This window comes from Toxorhynchites rutilus, chromosome 2, assembly GCF_029784135.1.
Source record: "Toxorhynchites rutilus septentrionalis strain SRP chromosome 2, ASM2978413v1, whole genome shotgun sequence".
In the NCBI taxonomy this organism is placed as follows: Eukaryota; Metazoa; Arthropoda; class Insecta; order Diptera; family Culicidae; genus Toxorhynchites; species Toxorhynchites rutilus.
In genome coordinates, this window is record NC_073745.1 from 97,284,740 (window position 1) to 97,306,004 (window position 21,265).

The 21,265-nt window shown below is 38.2% G+C and overlaps 1 long non-coding RNA gene across 1 annotated transcript; it reads right to left on the reverse strand.

Annotated features, from left to right (window-relative positions):
- Nucleotides 1-3,229: 3,229 nt before the first annotated feature.
- On the reverse strand, nt 3,230-4,195 carry LOC129771901 (uncharacterized). The gene is made up of 4 exons (XR_008742501.1): nt 4,038-4,195; nt 3,935-3,981; nt 3,633-3,690; nt 3,230-3,447 (listed from the first exon to the last, which is right to left on the reverse strand). It is a non-coding gene; the product is annotated as an uncharacterized LOC129771901 (long non-coding RNA).
- Nucleotides 4,196-21,265: the final 17,070 nt, after the last annotated feature.

Here is a 21,265-nt window from a genome sequence, read left to right on the forward strand (position 1 = left end):
AGTTCCTAAACAACTGAATGAAACGATACGATAAACACTTCACTCGAAAGTCAAAACGTCTACGCGTTATATGCTTGTTACTTTTTGATCCAAAAACTTGTTTCAATAGCTTTAAAATTGCTTTCAAAACAGGCTATTGAAATCACACCAATCGGTATATAAGTGCCGCTCGGAAATCCACTCAGTTATGATTGCGCAACGGTTGATGTACGATCGCTGGAATGGATGGATGTTTCCCTAACACAGACTTCAAACCATGGAGCCTGGGGAAATCGACATTGCAAAATAGATGCAAGCAGTGGGTAGTTTTGTACTCGCTTGCGTATCTAGAAATTGGAATGTTTCCTAAACACAGACTTCTCAGGAAATCGGTATTGCAAAATAGATTCACGCTGCGTGTTCTTTTGTACTCGCTTGCATTTTTGCTTTCCCAATACAAATTCCGAAACCAAGAAGTTGGAAAAATCGGCATTGCAGATACATTCAGGTCGGCAATACTTTTATACCCCCATGCGTTTTTACACTCCGGAATTCGCAACGCTTTGGCTCGATTATTCAAGACTGCATTGAAAGATATCTCTTCATGTCGCCAGCTCACTGAACTTCTACGCATACCGTTTGATGATTAGGCAAAGTGTTGATAACTATTTGCTGCGATAACTACTTCCATAATGCATGAATTGACTTAAATTGGTATTTGTTTGCAATTAAATTCGTAGATAGTTTCATTCATTCACTAGTTTAATCAATAATTTAATCAATACCCACAAAAGATAGCTCTGCGCAGCGACGATATCGTACCCAATGAGGAACATCCGAGGTGGAATTATGGCTAATTGAAGAAATACAATTGATTACTAAGTCAACGGCAATCCTACGTCAACCTTGCGGTTATACCATAGGTATAACCCATCCATAGTTTTTTCGTTGGAAGTGATGAGTTCAGCTAGCGATGAGGATGTTTGGAGTATGAGACTATTCATTTGAGAATTATGCTGTCGAAATTTCCAAGACAGCACATTTCCATACAACCGTTGTTGGTTACCACTAGTGAATTGTCTCTTTCTTGAATTAATGCGGTATAAAAAAAACATCTCGAGGCAGAATTATATTGCAACTGGCGAATCATTGCAGTCTAAAGAGTCAGCAGAAAAACTAAACCACGGAGAAACAGCTGGAAAACTAACAAACGTATATCGTAAAGTGATTATTGTTATTTACCTTTTTTCTTCAGATGCGGTTTGTCGTTTTGTTTCCCAAGAACAGCTGCTCTGATGCACCGCACGATCGTTTGCGGAGAGTGGTTTCAGCAGTTTGCTTTCATGACAGTTTTTTGAGTTGCAAACCGAAATCATCTGATTTCAGTCCTATAGAACACTGCATGCATATGGTACAAACGGTCCGTTTTCGTGTTGATTAGATACTGTACTGTAAGTAACTAACCGGTTAACTGTAGCTAACTCGTTCAGCTTGATTTTATTTGTATCATATCGATTTACAGAGATTCTGTTTTTCTCAAAATTGGATCTAAAGTTCAATCGTTGTTTATCAATACACTGGATTCTTTTTTACGCGTTTCCGACGTGGGACTTCTAACCGGAATATATGGGGGTGAAATGAAAACCTAAACACCGAACATGCAAGAAAAAATGGAAGATTTCGAATACTTATAACTCGAGCGTTTCTTAATAGATCGGAAAGATGTTTGCATCGTTTGATAGGAAATATTTCAACGCGTCTATCACAATTTTCATGAAATAAACAATTCAATAACTGTAAAATGTCAAGCGTTATCTAAACGCCCAAACTTCCAAGTTTTTATTAGCCCGGCTTCCCCAACACGGACTTCCAAAGCAATGTTTTCTTTTACGCGGCACGTATCCCCCGCGTAAAAAGCGACTTCAGTGTACATCATTTTGAGGATTAAACTTAAACTCATGTTTTGGTTTTATTTTCGAACTAGCTGACCCGGCCAACTTCGTCCCGCCCAAAATATGTTTTTGTTATCAATCCTTAAAATATTCACGTTTTCTTACTAAGCGCAAGGTCATGAGTCCAATCGCAGAATTTTTCATTGATTGATATTCTAATCGACCCCGTTGAATTTACCTTTTACTAAAAAATTCCTAATACTTCTACCAAAACTCATCATTCTAATATCAGATTATTATCAGACACAATTCTCGTTCGAGATTTTTCAACGACTTCCAAATACAGGTAAACTTCGATATAACGTACATTTCACTTTCAAAATTGTGCGTTGTATCGAATTGTACGTTATATCGAAGCATAATAAAGTACTCACAAACGTAGTCTATAATACATTATTGTGTTGCTGTTTTAGTAAAGTTAATGAATAACTTCAATCAGAAGACGAAGCCAGCCTTTCTCATGATGTTTCCCTTCGTACTGTTGATTAAAGCTTGATTCATTTAGAATCCGGAATCACAAAACCAGCTGTATTTCGGAATTGATTGAAGGCACAAAACTTGTTTTAGCATCACAATATGGATAATTCACTGTTCTATCAGAAAAAAAGTATTGAAAAAAAATTTCCTTCACACTTTGGAAATGTGTACGTTATATCGAGGTAAAATGTACGTTGTATCGAGTGACGTTATATCGAGGGTACGTTATAACGAGGGTACGTTATATCGAAGTTTCCCTGTAACACGTTTCTCCGTTACGTGAAATAAATGTTTGATACAGAAAACATGATAGAATAAAGACAGACCCCTCACTTCTTCTACCCTTAGAGCGGGGGGAGGAGTGTCTATTCATCATAGAAACGTTTCGTGCCCCATAAAATAATCACATGCCAAATTTGGCTTCATTTGCTTGATTAGTTTTCGAGTTATGCAGAAATTTGTTTTTCATTTGTATGGCAGCTCCCCCTTAGAGAGATTTATTACCTTAGAGCAGTGTCTTAGAATATCAACATATATTCACGAGAAACGAATATGATTTTGACTTGACTTTTTTCAGCTTGAAACACACTGCCCAGTCTACTTTGTTGTGCAAAATTGGTTCCAACAAATGGTGTCGATAACGGTACCGATATCGTGCCATTTTGCAATGATTCTGTCGACCTACCCTTCGTATTTGACAACCACTTATGAGCCAACATTGGGCCAATCTGGCACCGCGTCGACCACACGCAAAACTGCTCGACCCTTATTATGGCTCTGTTTCTTTTCAAGGAAATGAAAATAAAATGTAATGAAAGAAATACTGTTGATAAAAAATATGTATTTTATTTCTAGAAAAAGCAATTTACACTTAAATACAATTGCAACTTGAAATACAATCATCAACTTATCGGTTATTCACTTAGTTTTATAATGTACATCTAAATATATATTCATGTTAAAAGTATGTGTAGTATATAATAATATTGATGTGAATGCCTGCTGTCGGTGGAGCGGTGGAAGGCAATGCGGGATTAACCTGAAAATAAATGAAATAATTAATACGAAAGTACATTATACGTTAGAGATAATAGGAACGATAACAAAAACGATTCCTTGGTCTAGAAAAAACCAGAAACAAGGAACCGTTTTTACTATTAGGTCGATTCCGTTCATAACAAAAAACATGAAAACTAAGCAACAAAAATAAATCATTGTACTCACCTGTATTTACTATGATGCCTGTTGAAGCTGGAGCAATAAAAGGCAATGTGAAATTAACCTGAAATAAAAATAATAAATAGTATACATGTATATAAAATATTATAGCCTATAGAAACGATATTATTTTTATTATATTACCGGAATAAATATTCGTTATCAGATAACAAATATTTATTCCGGTCACATCCCTGGATACGGGAAAATTATCCGGCACAATTATTTTAATAATTCAACTGTCTCTATGTCTCTGCCGACCAATACAACAGATTTTTCTGATAGAACAGTGAAATAAACTTACTCACCTGTCCTATCTGTCTACTCTGCAGTTCGGGAGCGTGATCAAGCCAATCTGAAACGAATTAAATTGAGTTTAAACTGAAAATAAAAGCAATTTTTAATACTTACAAAAATCGTTTCTCTTTCCAAAAACTGTTGTGTTGTGTTTTGACAGTTCAATGAGGAAAAAAAAGGCTGCTGTGATAGCGATTCGCTCAATTCGTGTAGTTTTATTGTGATTATAGCAGAAGCTTAGGGCAGTGCTGTCTGCGGGTGGCAAGGCGGGGTAAAATTCCGGCACTTTTGTAGCATTTTTCGTCACTTGATCGACACTGTGCTTATAACCGCTCGAAAATATAGGAATCTGGGTGCCCTCATGATATTGATGACAATAACAAACGAGTTCATTTTGTTCATATCGCTGTTGCATGAGCAAATTTGCTATAATGAATGAATGCGACATTGAGTGGGGTTCTTAACTTCGCTGTTATTTATACTTTGGATATCAAAAGCAACAAATTGATATTCATCACATCCGAAACGATATTCGTTCTGGCAGAGAATTTATGTTCAAAATAAATTTTACTTGGCGAGACGGTAGCAACGGCATATGCAGAATGGATACAACGAGTGGTTTTAGCAACCGTCAAGTCATTTGCGACATCGGGAATTTCATAAGGATTACGGCATCCGGCAACTGCAAAACCCAACCGCACACAGCAGCCTCAGGTTAGAAGTTAACAACAGCTGATATTTATTTGGCTGAAATGAAATTCAGTTCTGACGTTTCCGATAATCAAGATGAAAATGACACTGGGTGGAAAAAATAAACATCAAAACATATTGAAGGACAAAAGTTCATTTGCTCATATTCAATGGTTGCCTGGATCTGTCATTTTAATTTTATAAATATATAGAGGTTTTCGATGCAACCTAGCCCGTAATATCTAGCCAGCATAGAATCATTTGAGACCGCTAGATGCCTAATTTGGTTGCATTTGCTTGACTAATTCTCGAGTAATGCAGAAATTTGCTTTTCATTTGTATGGCAGCCTCCCCTGAGAGAGGGGGGAGGAGTACCTTGCCACCATAGAAACATTTATTGCACCCTAAAACCTTCACATGCCAAATTTGGTTTCGTTTGTTTGATTAATTCTCAAGTAATGCAGAAATTTGTGTTTCATTTGTATGGAAGCCCTCCTTAGAGAGGGGGAGGGGTCTCAAACTATCATGAAAACCTCCCCCGGCCCCAAAAACCCCCTACATACATATATATAAAGGGTGTGTCACATCAAATTGCATCACGGAAAAAACGCTGTAGAAATTTAATTTTTAGGAATTATATCTTCAGCTTTCGCTTTAAAATCAGATAAGAGTGTATAGATCACGTTGGCCATGCTTCACTGTCAATTTTTCGTAAATTTGGAAAAATGTCGTCGAACGAAAAAGAGCGTCGTGAATTAATCCTGCGCACTCATTTCGAGAATCCGGAGTTGTCACATCGGGACATCGGTAAGATGCTGGAGAAGACGCGAGCCCGGAAGCTGTACACCGAAATGCTGACGAAGCCGCATTGCCTGATAATGGACGACGAAACCTACGTCAAAGCGGACTTTCGTCAGCTGCCGGGCCTGTTGTTCTTCTCCGCAGAGGACAAATTCAGCGTTCCGGAGGAGATTCGCAAGCAGAAACTATCCAAGTTTGCCAAAAAGTACATGGTGTGGAAAGCGATCTGCTCTTGCGGAAAGCGGAGCGCCCCCTTCGTGATGACCGGCACGGTAAACGGACAGGTTTACCTTAAGGAGTGCTACAGAAGCGCTTACTACCACTATTGAAGCATCACAAGGGCCCGATCATCTTCTGGCCGGATCTCGCTTCGTGCCACTATTCAAAGGACGTGTTGGAGTGATACGAAGCCAACGGGGTCACCTTCGTGCCAAAGGAAATGAACCCGCCCAACGCGCCGGAGCTTCGCCCAATAGAGAAATATTGGGCGATTATGAAGCAGGCCCTCCGGAAGAACCCAAAAGTTGTCAAATCGGAGGCGGACTTCAAGAGGAAATGGATTTCTGTTCAAAAAAAAACTACAACCTGACGTTGTACAGTACCTTATGGACGGGGTAAAGAGGAAGGTGTGAGCATACGGGCTTGGGCTCGAAGTATGAAAAATGGAAAATGCCAAAAGTTGTTTAATAGTTTTTATTTTACTGTCTAAAATTTTCAAAAGAATCGGTCTACTGGCCGAATTTCTACAGCGTTTTTTTCGTGATGCAATTTGATGTGACACACCCTTTAGGTCAAGTCATTATAGATGTATATAGATGTATTTTTTTTTAATCTTGCTGTGCGTAGATGGTGTGGACAATATATCGAGAAGAAAATTTTCAAAAATTTTGTATACCTCCACAATTTTTTGAACACTGAGTCATTAGCAAATCCATTTATCTCATCACCCAGCTCTCATATGATCCTTTTTATCTGTACCTGAAGAGAAAAAAACATTTCTCGTCTGTACTTTTCCTTCAAAAAATCTGTACCATCGGAATTATTCATTCTAGAGAAAAATCATGAAATATGAAAAAATACTCATTTATTTACTACAAAATACTATATTTACTTACTAACTTTATATCTAGATTTACTTACTACAAATACTAGTACGTATCAACGCTGTACATTAACATTTGCTAGCCTCAAACCACTCGTATTTTTGATGATGCTTATACATAGTCTTGCTAACTTTAGATTACATTCTATCATTCAATAAAATTTTCGATTGAAATTTCACACGCAGAAAAAATCTGTACCAATCTGTACTTTATAATGAAAATCTGTAATCTGCACCAAAAAAAAAAAACCAAAAAAACTGTAACTTTCCAGATAATTTTGTACGTTTGGCAACACTGCCGTTAATCCAGGACCGACTATAAAAAAATATTTCGAAATTTTGTATCGCAATGCCAAAAACTGGTTTATTTGTACTGTTTTACAAAATTTATATTTAGAATATTTCTATTTGAATCAAAACTTACCTCTTCGATGATGAACAAATCAATGAATTATTATCGCACCACAAACCGAAAAGTAGTTTTGAATATTCCAATAATTAAAGATAAAAGGTGGGTGTAAATTGTAAAGCGCTTAGAGAGGTTTAATTTGGTTGAATTTTTGGGATAAAATTAATAATAACATTGATTTTTAATATTTTAATATAACTTTCAAGTTTTTCGTTTCCAAAATGTCATTAAAATCCATCAATTCCACTACTCCACTATTCCACTACTATATCCTGTACTAAATTTTCTCAGCTTTCAAATGGAAGCAACAGAATCCTTTTATGTAGCGTACTTTTCAATGTAAAGCCAATTTGACGCAACGGAGTCCGAAACAAAACAGAAGTTCTATAACTCTGGCATTGTTGAAATTCTAACGTATGAAGGATTTTTTTCATCAAATATGATTGTCTATCACTTTCGAAGAAATTCAGGATGAATTTATTTTATTCATGTGGGAAAGGTGTTTTCTAACTTTATGACGATGAAACAAAAATTAAATTCATCTTTTGTATACAATAAACCAAAAAATATGTATTTGAATCGACTAAAAAAAATTTTTTGACTCGATTATATACAGTGAAAAGAAATCCAAGACTGTATATAATCGAATCCGTCCTGTATCGAGATTTTTTTTGTGACTTTCAAAAGGTATTAACTTCGTGTCAAAATAAATTATTGTTTCGATACGATTTCTAAGAATCATAAACAGTCAATCTAGGCAAAAAATAATCCGATTTTTTTGTTAATCTTAAGGTGACACGCAACCCACAATGAATGTTTCCTTTTTTCATACTCAACATGACGGTAACAAAGACCTCAAATTGTAGGATGAGTGTGTTTTTCAATAACAATAGACAGCTTATCAGGCCAAAATGGGAAAAAAAATTAGTATCAATAGCGAAAGCTACCTATTGTTCACACTTGTTTGCTGGAAGATAAAAACAGAACTGCGACCCTTTCACCGAAAATTGACGAAAGAAGTACATCATAATGATGGAAAATAATGTACCCTCTGGGGTGAAAAAATGTCGCTGATAAGGATGCTGAAAACAGCCATAGGATAATGAGAAAAACAATAACCACGGATGTCTCCTCGGGCTCTCAAACGGAAACACAGAGTCGACCCACATAGTTCGAAATTGACAGGGTGTATAATTTTTCAAAGCTCGATAATGGTTTGTCTTACTTTCTTGTGGAATTCAGGCTGTTTGTTTGCATTCGAAGCGATTGTATTATCTTAAAGCGAGCTGAAGAGAAAGTTTTTTTTTCTGCTCTACACAAAAAAAGAATTCAATTTCCAATAAGTGCTCGCAAAGTTGGAGGAAGATTTAAATTGAACCGAATGCTTCTTGCAGAAACGGAGCCGCAACAAAGTGCGAATCGGTTGCCCGTGAAGCGAAATATCAATTTAAGAATAACTTTTTTCCTCACCCCCTAAATCAAAATGCCGAATCGGATTCCGCACAGATTGACCACTCTTGTGTCTCCGCAAGTTGTGGAAAGAAAAAGTTGCACATTGCTTAGTTTTCCTTGCCAGTGCATGGCGAACTGCTTTCTGCTGATCACGAGATTGACATTCCACGGTGACATCCGGCGAGTCCAACCCTATAGCATCTCTGGGGTTATACACGGAGAAAGGACTCCGATCCGATCGCCTACGGACCCGCAGCGACTGAAAATGTTTTCTCTCTTCAAAGTAAATACAGAGAAAACGAAAGACATCGTCTGCATACTTGCTGTCGAGCCAATCAACGAAATGAAAACGAGAAAGCAAATCCAAGCATTTTTCGTGTCCTCCAATCCGGCTTCCTTCTGGCTGCCAGAGATGCCAATGAGGAACGAAGGAAATCGGAAAAAAGTTGTTGACGTCGTCAGAGTGGGAGAGATTTTTTTTCGTCCGCCTTTGCTGAAATTATTTGCTTATGTCAGTCACACTTCTACTGACGCCGCTCCCCATAATGGTCCAATACCGTGCAGAATTCCGAAACGGTAGAGTGGGCTCTCACATACGGACTGTAGTTCATCTCGGGCCAGACCACCGTTTCCACTTGTAATGTGCAGGTTCCAAGGTAAACACTCGTTGAGTACTACCAACTCGGGGCGAAATTGTCTGCAGCCGCGAAACAACAAATATTTGCCGGGATAACCATTGAATTATAAATGTGAAACCCGTGGAACTCACCTCGTCGTGAAAATTCCAGAAGAAGGTTGGCTGATTTCGATGTCATGAGAAAAATTCAAATTTCAACATAATCAGCTTACTATATTAGATACTTTCACTCAAAGTTTCCCATGCCGCCATAAATTTAACCACGACGCACATGTCGACAGCTGGTGATTACAACGAACCTCGAAGAAAAAAGCTGTGTTCACTAATTTGGAGTTTCAGCGCGAACCAACTTACCAAACGCTAGAGCGTCGAAACTGCTGATGAATTGCTTTCAGTGACCGACAAACTCTGTATGTATATATCACTCCAGACTCCACTCTGTAGGCTGCTTTGCATAGACAAACTCCTTCCTGCGAAAGAAACCGAACTGTACTCGACAGACCCCTCGGTCGGGACAGAAGTAACTGCACTGGCTTGCACCAATTTGCATTTATGCGCATACATTTGTGGCAGCTCAACGATGAAACGAGCGTGAAATTATTCCAATTTTATGGTTGAATAAATAACTTTTCATGAACATGTTTTTCTTCACGTTCCCCGGCAGGGAGAGAGGGACGTCCGTACAGCACGGGAACCCATCTTCCCGAAGTTCGTACCGTCAGAGCATTACATTCCGTCGGAGTGTCGTCCCCCTCAGCCCGCTCCCAAAATCACAGCATCAAGCTCACTTACACGAAACGGCTGTGTAAGCGGTAAGCGAACTTTGAGATTTCCGATAATTGAATCGTGGAATTACGATTTTCGGGCTAATCGATGATGTATTCAATGGGGGATAACGAAATGGTCGAAATTGCACATTCGAAAGGCAGGCATCTTGTAAGTTTACTTACATGCCCACAATCAACGGAATTTCCCTTCCCTGTCGATTTATGTTGATATTTATGTTTCATTACAATAATCTGTAGTGGAATCACTTGATTTCAACAAGACTTTCGTTTAAACATGGAGAACTTTTTTTGACCAGCATCACCAAGGCTTCTCTATCAAAAGGTTTCATGAAATTTAGCAACACTGTTTATTATAATAATATAGTCAGATATATAGTCATATATAGTTATAGTCATATAAATATTTTCTTGTGATAAATACAAAACAAAATACAAGAATTCCCAAATGAAAAATAATCGAACAATATAGTTCTAATTTTAATTGGAGTGTCCGCAAAAGGAACAAATAAAGGCTTCAACCAGTAGTAGATTTTATACAAAACTGGGCACAAATGAATGGGAAATGAATGAATTTGTTCGAGGTTCGTGTGATAGCGACATCTTTACTGATTTAGAATCTGTTCGATTTTTTTGTTTCAAATAACCAGAAAGGATGTAACCGTGTAGAATCTAATTATGAATTAAAAGATACTTAAATAAATACTAATAATACTACACTAAAAACCCTTAAGGGGGGACCCCTGTCTGGAAGGTCGGAAAATAATGATTTTTCGTGTTTTTTTTTCGTGTTAGGAATAAAATGAAGTGATTTGGGTATTTTGGTTATTGTTTAAGATATATTTGAAGATGTGAAATCGGTACTTTGCTGCTAGTATCGGTTCTGAAGCAACGGGGTGTTGCAGAATTAATTCCAATGAATATTTTAAAACATAAGGACAATACCAAAAACATAGGGGTTTTTGAAAATTCGAAACCACCAGTTGAAGAATCATGATTTCGAGAAAAACGATTTTAAAAATCCGCACAGCAATACTATATCCCTTGAGGTGACTTCATGCCTTTGGCTGTAACTTTCAAATGAAATCAAATATCCAAAAATCCTCTTAGGACAACATTTCTGAGGACATAAGCTTCACAAAAATGCAAAAAACAAAAATTCGTTTTTTTTGATTTTCCAGACTGGGGTCTCCCCTTAAATGAATGTGTAATGGTATCACCTGATCTTGGCAAGGCGTTCGATTGCGTATGGAAGTATCCAGTGCTGAATAACCCTTTTGGCTGGGATGATAAATAACACCAATTCTATATATATATATATCGAACAAACGGTTAGAGGTTTTCGGGATCGATAAACGTTTCAATGGTAGTTCGACACTACTCCCCCTCTCTAAAGGGGGACTCCCATACAAATGAAGCACAAATTTCTGCATAACTCGAGAACTAATCAAGCAAATTGAGTCAATTTTGGGTACGAAAATTGTTTCTATGGTTGTATGACATCCCTTTCTCCTCTGGAAAGGAGAGGGGATTACATAAAAACAATGCACATATTTCAACCAAACATAACAAATGAAAATTTTCGAAAAACTCTGAAGTAAAATGGGAAAATTCGACAAAATTCAATTCGCACGTGTACTACAATTACATATTGACAAGAGTTTTTTAGTCCATTTGATGTTTACGGTAACGAAATTGATCTTCGTTCGAAAGTGGAAATGTATTTTAATGTGATAAAACGCACTCCTATATCGTCCTCAATCTATATAAATAAAAATGTTGATGATAAGAGCAAAACTCGAGGAAGAAATTGTCCGATTTAGGACTGTCTTCGTTCTATCATATTTTCAGTATCAAACATTTATTCCATGCAAACAGAGAAACATGTTATTTGCAAGTGGATGAGAAATATTGCACGAGAATTGTGTCTGAGAATAATATGATATTATAATGTCGAGTTTTGGAGAAAGAGCTGAAAATTTTTTGTAAAAAATATTTTTAAAGGGTAGATTAAAAGATGAATCAATGAACAGTTCACATTGATTGAACGATTGGAACCATGAACGTGTGCTTAGTAAGAAAATGTGATAACGAAAAATAGATTTTGGGCGGGACTAAGTTTTCCGGGTCAGCTAGTATTCAATAAAAATCCACGAAAATGGCGCTTCACAAAGCTTAATCTATACATGTATAAAAATGGATTTATGTCTGTCTGTCTGATTCTTATTGACTCGGAACTATTGAACCGGCATGAAAATTGGTATGAAGGGGTTTTTGGGGGTCGGTGAAGGTTCTTATGATTCTTATTCTCTCTAAGGGGGGGCTGCCATACAAATGAAATTCAAATTTCTGCATTACTCGAATTAACTCGAATTAATCAAGCAAATGAAACCAAATCTGACATGTAAAGGTTTAAGGGTACAATAAATGTTTTTACGGTGATTAGACACCCTCTCCCCCCCCTCTCAGAGGGGAAGCTGCCATACAAATGAAACACAAATTTCTGCATAACTCGAGAAATAATCAAGCAAATGAAACCAAATTTGGCATGTGGAGGTTTTAAGGTGAAATAAATGTTTTTACCCCCATTCTAAGGGGGAGCCATACAAATGAAAGGCAAATTTCTGCATAACTTAAAAACTAATAAAGCAAACCTAATCAAATTTGGCATGTGGAGATCTTAGGGGGCAATAAATGTTTTTATGGTGGTTTGACACTCCTTTCCCCTCCCTAAAGAAGGGGGAGGGTGCTGAACAACTCGAGAAATAATCAAACTAATATAGAGGGGATCGATTAACGTTTCTGTGGTAGTACGACACACATACAAATGAAACACAAATTTCTGCATAACTCGAGAACTAATCAAGCAAATTGAGCCATATTAGGCATGTGGACATTAGGCGAATCGTTTCTATGGTAGTTCGACACTCCTCCCTCCTTTCTGAAGGGAGGCTGCCATACAATTGAAACACAAGCTTCTGCATAACTCGAGAATTAATCAAGCAAATGAAGCCAAATTTGGAATGTGAGGGTTTCTGGATACGAGAAATGTTTCTATGATGGTATGACACCCCTCCCTCCTCTGGGATGGAGAGGGGGTCCCATAAAAATAATACACATATTTAAACTAAACATGACAATTGAATATTTTCGAAAAACTCTGAAGGAAAATGGGAAAATTCGAAAAATTCAAATCGCATATGTTCTACAATCACAAACGTTGTTAGTCCATTTGATGTTGGCCTTCGTCCGAAAGTGGAAATGGATTTTAATGTGATAAAACGCACTCCTATATCGTCTTCTATCTATTTAAATAAAAATGGATCGTCGAATGTGTTGATAAGAGCAAAACTCGAGAAAGGAGTTGTCCGATTTAGGGCTGTCTTTATTTTATCATATTTTCTGTATCAAACATTCATTCCATGTAACGGAGAAACATGATATTTACAAGAGGTTGAAAAAACTTGATCGAGAATTGTGTCTGAAAATAATCTGATATTATAATAACGAGTGTTGGTAGAAGTACTAGGAATTTCATAGTAAAAGGTATAACGAGGTATGGCTATTACATAACCAGACTGGTTATGAAAAAGGGTTATATTTGAAAAATTACGGTACAACGATATGCTCCTCTTCAATATACTCCCCTGGCTCCTCACACACCTTTCCAAACGTTTTTTTCCATTGTTCGAAGCAGTGCTGAAACTCTTCTTTTGTGATGGCGTTCAAAAGCCGCGTCGCTGTTTCCTTCGCCTCTTCTACGGACTGAAATCGGGTACCTTTCAACACGGATTTGATCTTGGGGAATAGAAAAAAGTCGCATGGGGCTAGATCTGGCGAATACGGGGCATGTTCGAGCACTGGAATGCCCTTATCGACTAAAAATTGCTTAACCAACAGCGCGTTTTGGGCAGGTGCGTTGTTGTTCGTGTTTTTCGTCACACATGGTTTCCGACGCGCATTACGAACCGTTTCCATTCAAACCACTGCTGCTCGCAAACTACTATAGTGACAAAAACGTGTTTTCGTACGTTTATAGCAGACACTTCAAGCTTCCGAACGCACTATTCGTGTTTCCCCCCACGCCCTCCAGGCGCGCAGTCTCGTTATTTAATAGCCATACCTCGTATTGAAGGGAGATTAGAAGATCAATCAATGAACAGTTCTACGATTGGACCCATGATCGTGCGCTAAGTAAGAGAACGTGGAAATGATAACGAAAAAATAAATTTTGGGCGGGACGAAGTTTGCCGGGTCAGCTAGTTTGTTCATAAATTTATGAAAAATTATGTAAATTGGCAAGAGATTTACAGTTGTTGGCTTAAGATACAGCATTCCATCGCGTTATCTGAAATGAAGTCGAAATACCACATTTAGAAATATCTGAGGCATATTACTCACATTCAGGAAAAAAATAAGCATTTACCGATGAAAATCTACAAATTTTGGTGCCGCTTCCGCACAGCATCCCACCCAACACAAGCATTCACCACAAAGTCTAGATCGCAACAGTCACCAACAGTCGAAACTGGGAGAGCCTTCTTCTGTTTGGATTCGGTGTGGACGCGGGGCGGACAGAAGAATGCTGCTACAGCCAACAGAAAGCGCGCCAGGGATAGGAGCTGCATCTGAAGGTTCTGTATCACAGTCCTAGTGCGAGTTTGTTGCTACAATTTGTTACTAGTTATGTCGCTCGAAAGGGTTTCCTTCCTCTAACTTCTCCGACACGAGCGAAGCGGAATTGTCATAAATGCGTATGCACTTGAGCATATTCCAACAATGTTGGTATGCGTGTGTTTGTGTGTGTGTGTGTTTTGCAGCAGACAAAAAACCATATGTGTCGTGTAAATTTGTCATCAAGCTCAATGGTTTGTTTGTCAATCCCTGGTGGTGGGTGGCGTTCAACGGGGGATATGTGGGAAGTTGATACAATACAAACCACTCGCTGCTCCGAGCACTCCCAGATGCTTCGGAGTGGAACATCATGCTCTGCAGCGTATATCCTGTGGCGCGCACACTCGATTCCGGGCGGCGGTGTTTAATTTAAGCGAAGTGTAAATACTACAACCGGATTTTAATGAAATAGAAACAGTTTCCTACGCGTGAATCTCGCATGGCAGCATCACAACACGGCCGGGACTACGTCAAACGTATGAAATTTCACTGCTGCTAAATAAATCGTGACCGGTTTAGCATTCAATGGATTTGACAACAATCTGCGATTCTAGCAGGTGCTATTCACCGGTATCGGGTTGAAACCGATTTGTTGAATCAGACCGGTAACAGACGTCGGTTGGTTCCATCGAGTCTCGTTCAGTTTCAATCAATGAGGCGAAACGATGCTGAAAATTAGACGAATACTACACAAAGGAGTGCGTAACCATGCAAAAACTGTGGCAAAGGACATCAGCCACCGCCATTATTAAAATACCTAGCAACAAGCGGAAACGAGGGTGTTACGCTTTCCGATGACGGCTTCTTGTGCTTCACTGGTAAATTGCTAGTTGATTGCATTTGATTAGAAGTGAATCTGTTTTGATCATTTGAAATCATTTGAAACATTTCTCCAATAAGAAATACAATGGTGCGTTTTCAAATTCGAAAGGAATAAGTGATAAAGTAAGATTAAGATTACATTAGATGAGGATATTTAACAAACGCGCTGTGTAAATGGGTTATTTGATTATTCTCATATATAAATGACTAGCTGACCCGGCAAACTTCGTCCCGCTCAAAATTTGTTTTTTGTTATCAATACCTTCAAAATTTTCAATTGTCATGTTTGATTGGAATATTTTTGGTTAAAATATGTGTAACATTTTTAAGAGACTCCCTCTCCATTCCAGAGGAGGGAGAGGTGTCATACCATCATAGAAACATTACTTATACCAAAAAACCCTCACACCCCAAATTGTGCTTGATTAGTTCTCGAGTTATGCAGAAGTTTGTATTTCATTAGTATGGCAGCCCCCCTTAGAGAGGGGGGAGGAATGTTTTCATCATAGAAACGTTCGTGCCCCCTAAAACCTTCACATGCCAAATTTGACCACTTTTCTTGAATAATTCTCGAGTTATGCAGAAATTTGTGTTTCATTTCCATGGTAGACCCCCCCCCCCCTCCCTTCTTAGAAAGATGGGAGGAGTGTTGAACCACCCTAGAAATGTTTCATGCCCCCTAGAATCTCCACATGCCAAATTTGGTTCCGTTTACTTAATTAGTTCTTGAATCATGCAGACATGTATGCTTCATTTGTATGGCAGTCTCTCACCTCCCCTCAGAGAGAGGGGAGGAGTGTCTAACCAACATAGAAACATTTATTGCTCCCTAAAACCTCCATATGCCTAATTTGGTTTCATTTGCTTGATTAATTCTCGAGTAATGCAGAAATATTTGTTTCATCTGTATGGCAGCCCCCCCTTAAAGAGGGGGGAGAAGTGTCTAACCACCATAGAAACATTTATTGCACCCCAAAACCTCCACGTCTAATTTAGTTTCATTTGCTTGATTAATTCTCGAGTAATGCAGAAATTTGTGTTTCATTTGTATGGCAGTCCCCTTTTAAAGAGGGAGGAGGAGTGTTTAACCACCATAGAAACTTCTGTGGATTTAAGGTACACTTGACATAAAAATATTAAGTTTTCCTGGTGTTACAATGTCAGCCTTTGGATCATCGTCAAAGACAATACCGGTAACATGACTGCCACTCGGATAAAATTTTTGAGAAGTTATGATTGACTTGAAAATTAACGAAATATAGCTAGCCGCATTTTATATGTATCCCCAGTATATCCTATTTTTAGACACGCCTTTGTATTAAAAATAGCTCCAACTAAAATTTTGGCCAATTGAATAATATTTGAATGCAATAAAATATGAAGAGAGTCTTCGAATGGTAGTCCACAGATGAAAATCAACAATACTAGGACCACCAGATGTTCGAAGTAACGCAAATACAAAACTCTACGGCCAATGAATAAAAAAATCGTAAGTTTGAAACTTGGTCGCATATCAGCCTACCCGAGAACGCAATTAAACCACTCGTCAAGCCCGCGTTGGCACGATAATCCATCTTAAATAGCCATGTAGTATAACCACAATAATCTACATAGCCTTGCCGTCCGCCGTTTGCATGCGTGTATGTGTGTGTGTGTATTTATATGCAAGCATGTTCGACCCCGAAGCCGGACTGCTACAGCACCTAATTTACGATACTGATGCCATCGATTACCGCCACCGCCGTCACTGAAATTATGATTGCAGCGGGACTCCCGGGAAGCCAATATCTACTAACCACGAGTTGCGTCACACCGAAAACAGCAACAAGAATTGTTATCAAAAGAGGCGCTAGGCGAGAGCAGGGTTGGATTATGTGTACCGGAAAAAGACAGAACCTTGGATGTTGCACTGTCTTTAAAAGGCCTAATGGGAGCACAAACAAATCTTGTAATGCATCTACCATATTAAAGATGAAGTGGGTGAAACAACATCCGTCCCTGACATTCGCAGCACAAATTTATTGAGCTGAGGCTGACCAGCCACAACTGCTACAAATCTATGCACAATCTATATGCAAAGCTGAAACCACCACTATCATTATTATGCTGACGCCGGAACGGGCACTATATTGCCGGCGACCGAATAGTTGTAGTGCTCAACGGTAACCCCAGAGGCCACAACGCCCGGCAACGTTTGCTCTTAATTGCCGAAACAATATTTTACCGCGCGCTTGGTCTGCTGGAGGAGCCCCAGGAGTCGATCTTCGGAAAATCCAATACGAGCGTGTGGCGATGGAAAAGTTTTCCCTCTCCGAAGCGGGCAAATTTGTGCCGAAGAAAATTATATGCAACAACCCTCCACCCGGTTTTCCTCCCGCAGTCCGCACTCCCACGGATCTGTGTATCCACCCATGCACCAAATAAACCTCTCCCCGATACGCGACATGTGTGCTTAATGATTCTTTCCTAAACATTCTCCGCCGCCTCCGCCGCCATTGCTTCGCCTGGAGAATGAAAAGAAACGAAATCAGCAGTGGCAACCGAAAGCCGGAATTGTTAAATATAGGAAATGGACGGAAAAGAAGCGTAGTTATTGAAATTCATGCCTCGTACTCGGCGGTTGTTAGGGAGTCTTTCGGTCTACGCTCGGCAGGACGTGAGGTTATTTCCGAAGATCGAGGTTCAAGGCTAATTTCTAGAGGGGATATGCATAACGGTCGGCAGAAATCGGCCGCCGACGACTTGTTGTGGGAGAACAGAAAATTTGTTAATTTTTGGGGGTGATAATGCAATACCAGCGGCTGATCAATTATTTCACGGAAGTTGTTCATTTTATACTTGAAATTAAATTATAATTTTTAGTTCATGTAACGTTCAGATTACGAACAAAGGATCCACCGATACACTCATCGGAAAATCGATCAGTGATTGCAAACAAGTCGGAAGATGAATATTCATCAACAAAAATGTAATAGAAGGATTTCCTGCCAACTCGTCTTAGGAGTTGAAAGCACCATCTCAGATTGATGATGTAACGTTGTGGGTGTAAAGATATTGGTCATTTAAGCAGCTGTGCATAATCATCGAAAAAGAATTACACTACTTTTTGAAAAGGGCCAATTTTTTTCTTTATTGGTTACAAAAATTTAAATTAAAAACATAAATTGTTTGAATTTTCAATAAAAAATATCCAAAAATTTGGTAAACAGCCCTTACATTATCCAATTTTTCGAAAAAAGTAGAGAAAAAAAAACTCAAAATTTTCATAAAAAATTACACTTAAAAACTAAAAGAATTACAACTTGTTCATCAAAGAATGAAATATAGGAAATTATTTATGTTTTCATTAAAATAAAAATAAATCAAATCAAAGTATCAAATAAATTTAAAAAAAATTTCATTGAAAAAAAAATATTTTGAAAATTAAAATTCATTTTTCTCAAAAATATGGTTCTTCAAAATTCTGAGAAAAAAATATGAATAACCGTTACAATTTCCATCAAATCACCCATACGTCCAAAGACAACTTTTCCGAGGTAAAAATCGCGGTTTTTGAAGATTTTGCTTGAATTTTCGCCAGGAACTGTTTTTATCGATATTGCAGCGAAATTAAAATAGATAGAAGTTGGGTGTCGAAGAACAAGTTGTAGAGTGGGTTTAGAGCTTTAATTTGAAACAATCATGTTTATTTTGTATTTTTGGGATAAAATTAATAATCACGCATTAAAAATTACTTACTTTTAAATATTTAATTTTGAAATTGTTATTTAAATACACTAATTTAGATGTTCCTCCACTGTACTAAATTTTCTCATCTTTCAAATGAAACTATGTTGGTATTGGCTATATTGGCTCAAGTAGCGTACTTTTTAGTATAGAGCCAGTTTGAGGCAACAGATTCTGAAACAAAAAAAAATGCTATAACTTTGTCATTGTTAAAATTCGAACATATGCGTAGAAGGATTTTTTCCACCAAATATGATTGTCTGACACCCCCTGAGAGCTTCAGGGGAAAAAAATTTATGTGAGAAAGGTATTTTCTGACTTTGAGGGGATGAATCAAAAATTAAATTATTCTATTACTTCCAATAAACGAAAAATATATGCATAAAAAACAAATAAAAAAATATTTTTTTGGCTCGATTATATGCAGGATTCGATTATATATAGAACTCGATTAGGTGTCGTTGTAAGAGCGTTGTTCTAGTTGTATTCATTGTATCGAGTCATACTATAGCTTGTTGGAAAGGTATTATAATATAGTCCTTGACAGTGTTTTATTTGGTTAAGTCGTTCGTGAGTTATAGTGTCGCAAATATGGAGCAAAATAAAGAGAAAATCCGACATATTTTACAGTACTACTATGACAAAGGCAAAAATGCATCTCAAGCTGCCAATAAAATTTGTGCAGTTTATGGACCCGATACAGTTTCCATTTCCACCGCACAACGATGGTTTCAACGTTTTCGTTCTGGTGTAGAGGTCGTCGAAGATGCGCCACGCTCCGGAAGGCCTGTCGTCGAAAATTGCGACAAAATCGCTGAATTAGCCGAGAAAGACCGGCATAGTAGCAGCCGTAGCATCGGCCAAGAGCTGGGGATAAGTCATCAAACCGTTATTAACCATTTGAAGAAGCTTGGATTCACAAAGAAGTATCTCGATGTATGGGTGCCACACACGTTGACGCAAAAAAAACATCTTTGACCGTATCGACGCATGTGAATCGCTGCTGAATCGCAACAAAATCGACCCATTTCTGAAGCGGATGGTGACTGGCGATGAAAAGTGGGTCACTTACGACAACGTGAAGCGGCTCAGACGGTGGCCAAGCCCTCATTAACGGCCAGGAAGGTTCTGCTGTGTGTTTGGTGGGATTGTCAAGGAATAATCTATTATGAGCTGCTTCCCTATGGCCAAACGCTCAATTCGGACCTGTACTGCCAACAACTGGACCGCTTGAAGGTAGTACTCATGAACAAGTGGCCATCTTTGATAAACAGAGGCCGCATTGTCTTCCATCAGGACAACGCCAGGCCACACACTTCTTTGGTGACGCGCCAGAAGCTCCGGGAGCTCGGATGGGAGGTTCTTTTGCATCCGCCGTATAGTCCGGACCTTGCACCAAGTGACTACCACCTATTTTTGTCCATGGCGAACGAGCTAGGTAGTCAGAAGTTAGCCACAAAAGAGGCCTGTGAAAATTGGCTATCCGAGTTTTTTTGTCAATAAGGAAGCGAGCTTCTATAACAGGAGTATTATGAAGTTGGCATCTCGTTGGGAACAAATCATCGAACAAAACGGCGCATATTTGACTTAAAACAGATGATTGTAACTAATTTTATGAACCAATGAAAATTCAAAAAAAATACCGCAGGACTTTTTTGACAGCCTAATATATAGTCGACCATTTTTTTTCAACAATTATTTTCAAATCCTATACATAATCGAATCTCAAGAAAACAATTTTTTCATTAATGTATGAATGTAAAACATTAATAGAAAAATGGCTTTTTTGTGATTCGATTATGTATTGGATTCGAAAATTAACGTTCAAAGTGAAATTGCGATTATATATAATCGAGTCCGACCTGTACAGGTATGGGCAAAATCGCATCGAAATTCGTTCAACAACACTCATCCACAGATAAAACTCACCCTTCTATTCTCCGTTCATGCCTAACTTTATTTGAGACAGAAATAATTTAGCTATCATCTTCGCAAAGTTCATTCTCGATTTGAACGGAAAAATACTGTCTCGATTACGCTCATCTATTCTCAGAGAATTTTGCATTCCCTCATTTGCTTCTCGGAATGACGTTAGATGACGATACAGTGGTAGACGATACAGTTCAGCCACAACCCTATTTTTCCTCTATATTTTTAAAAATAAGTCAATTCTTTGTACAGTGTTGCTCATAAAAGACGATTATTGTTTATTTTCATCGAATGCATTCTAAAAGAAAGTATAAA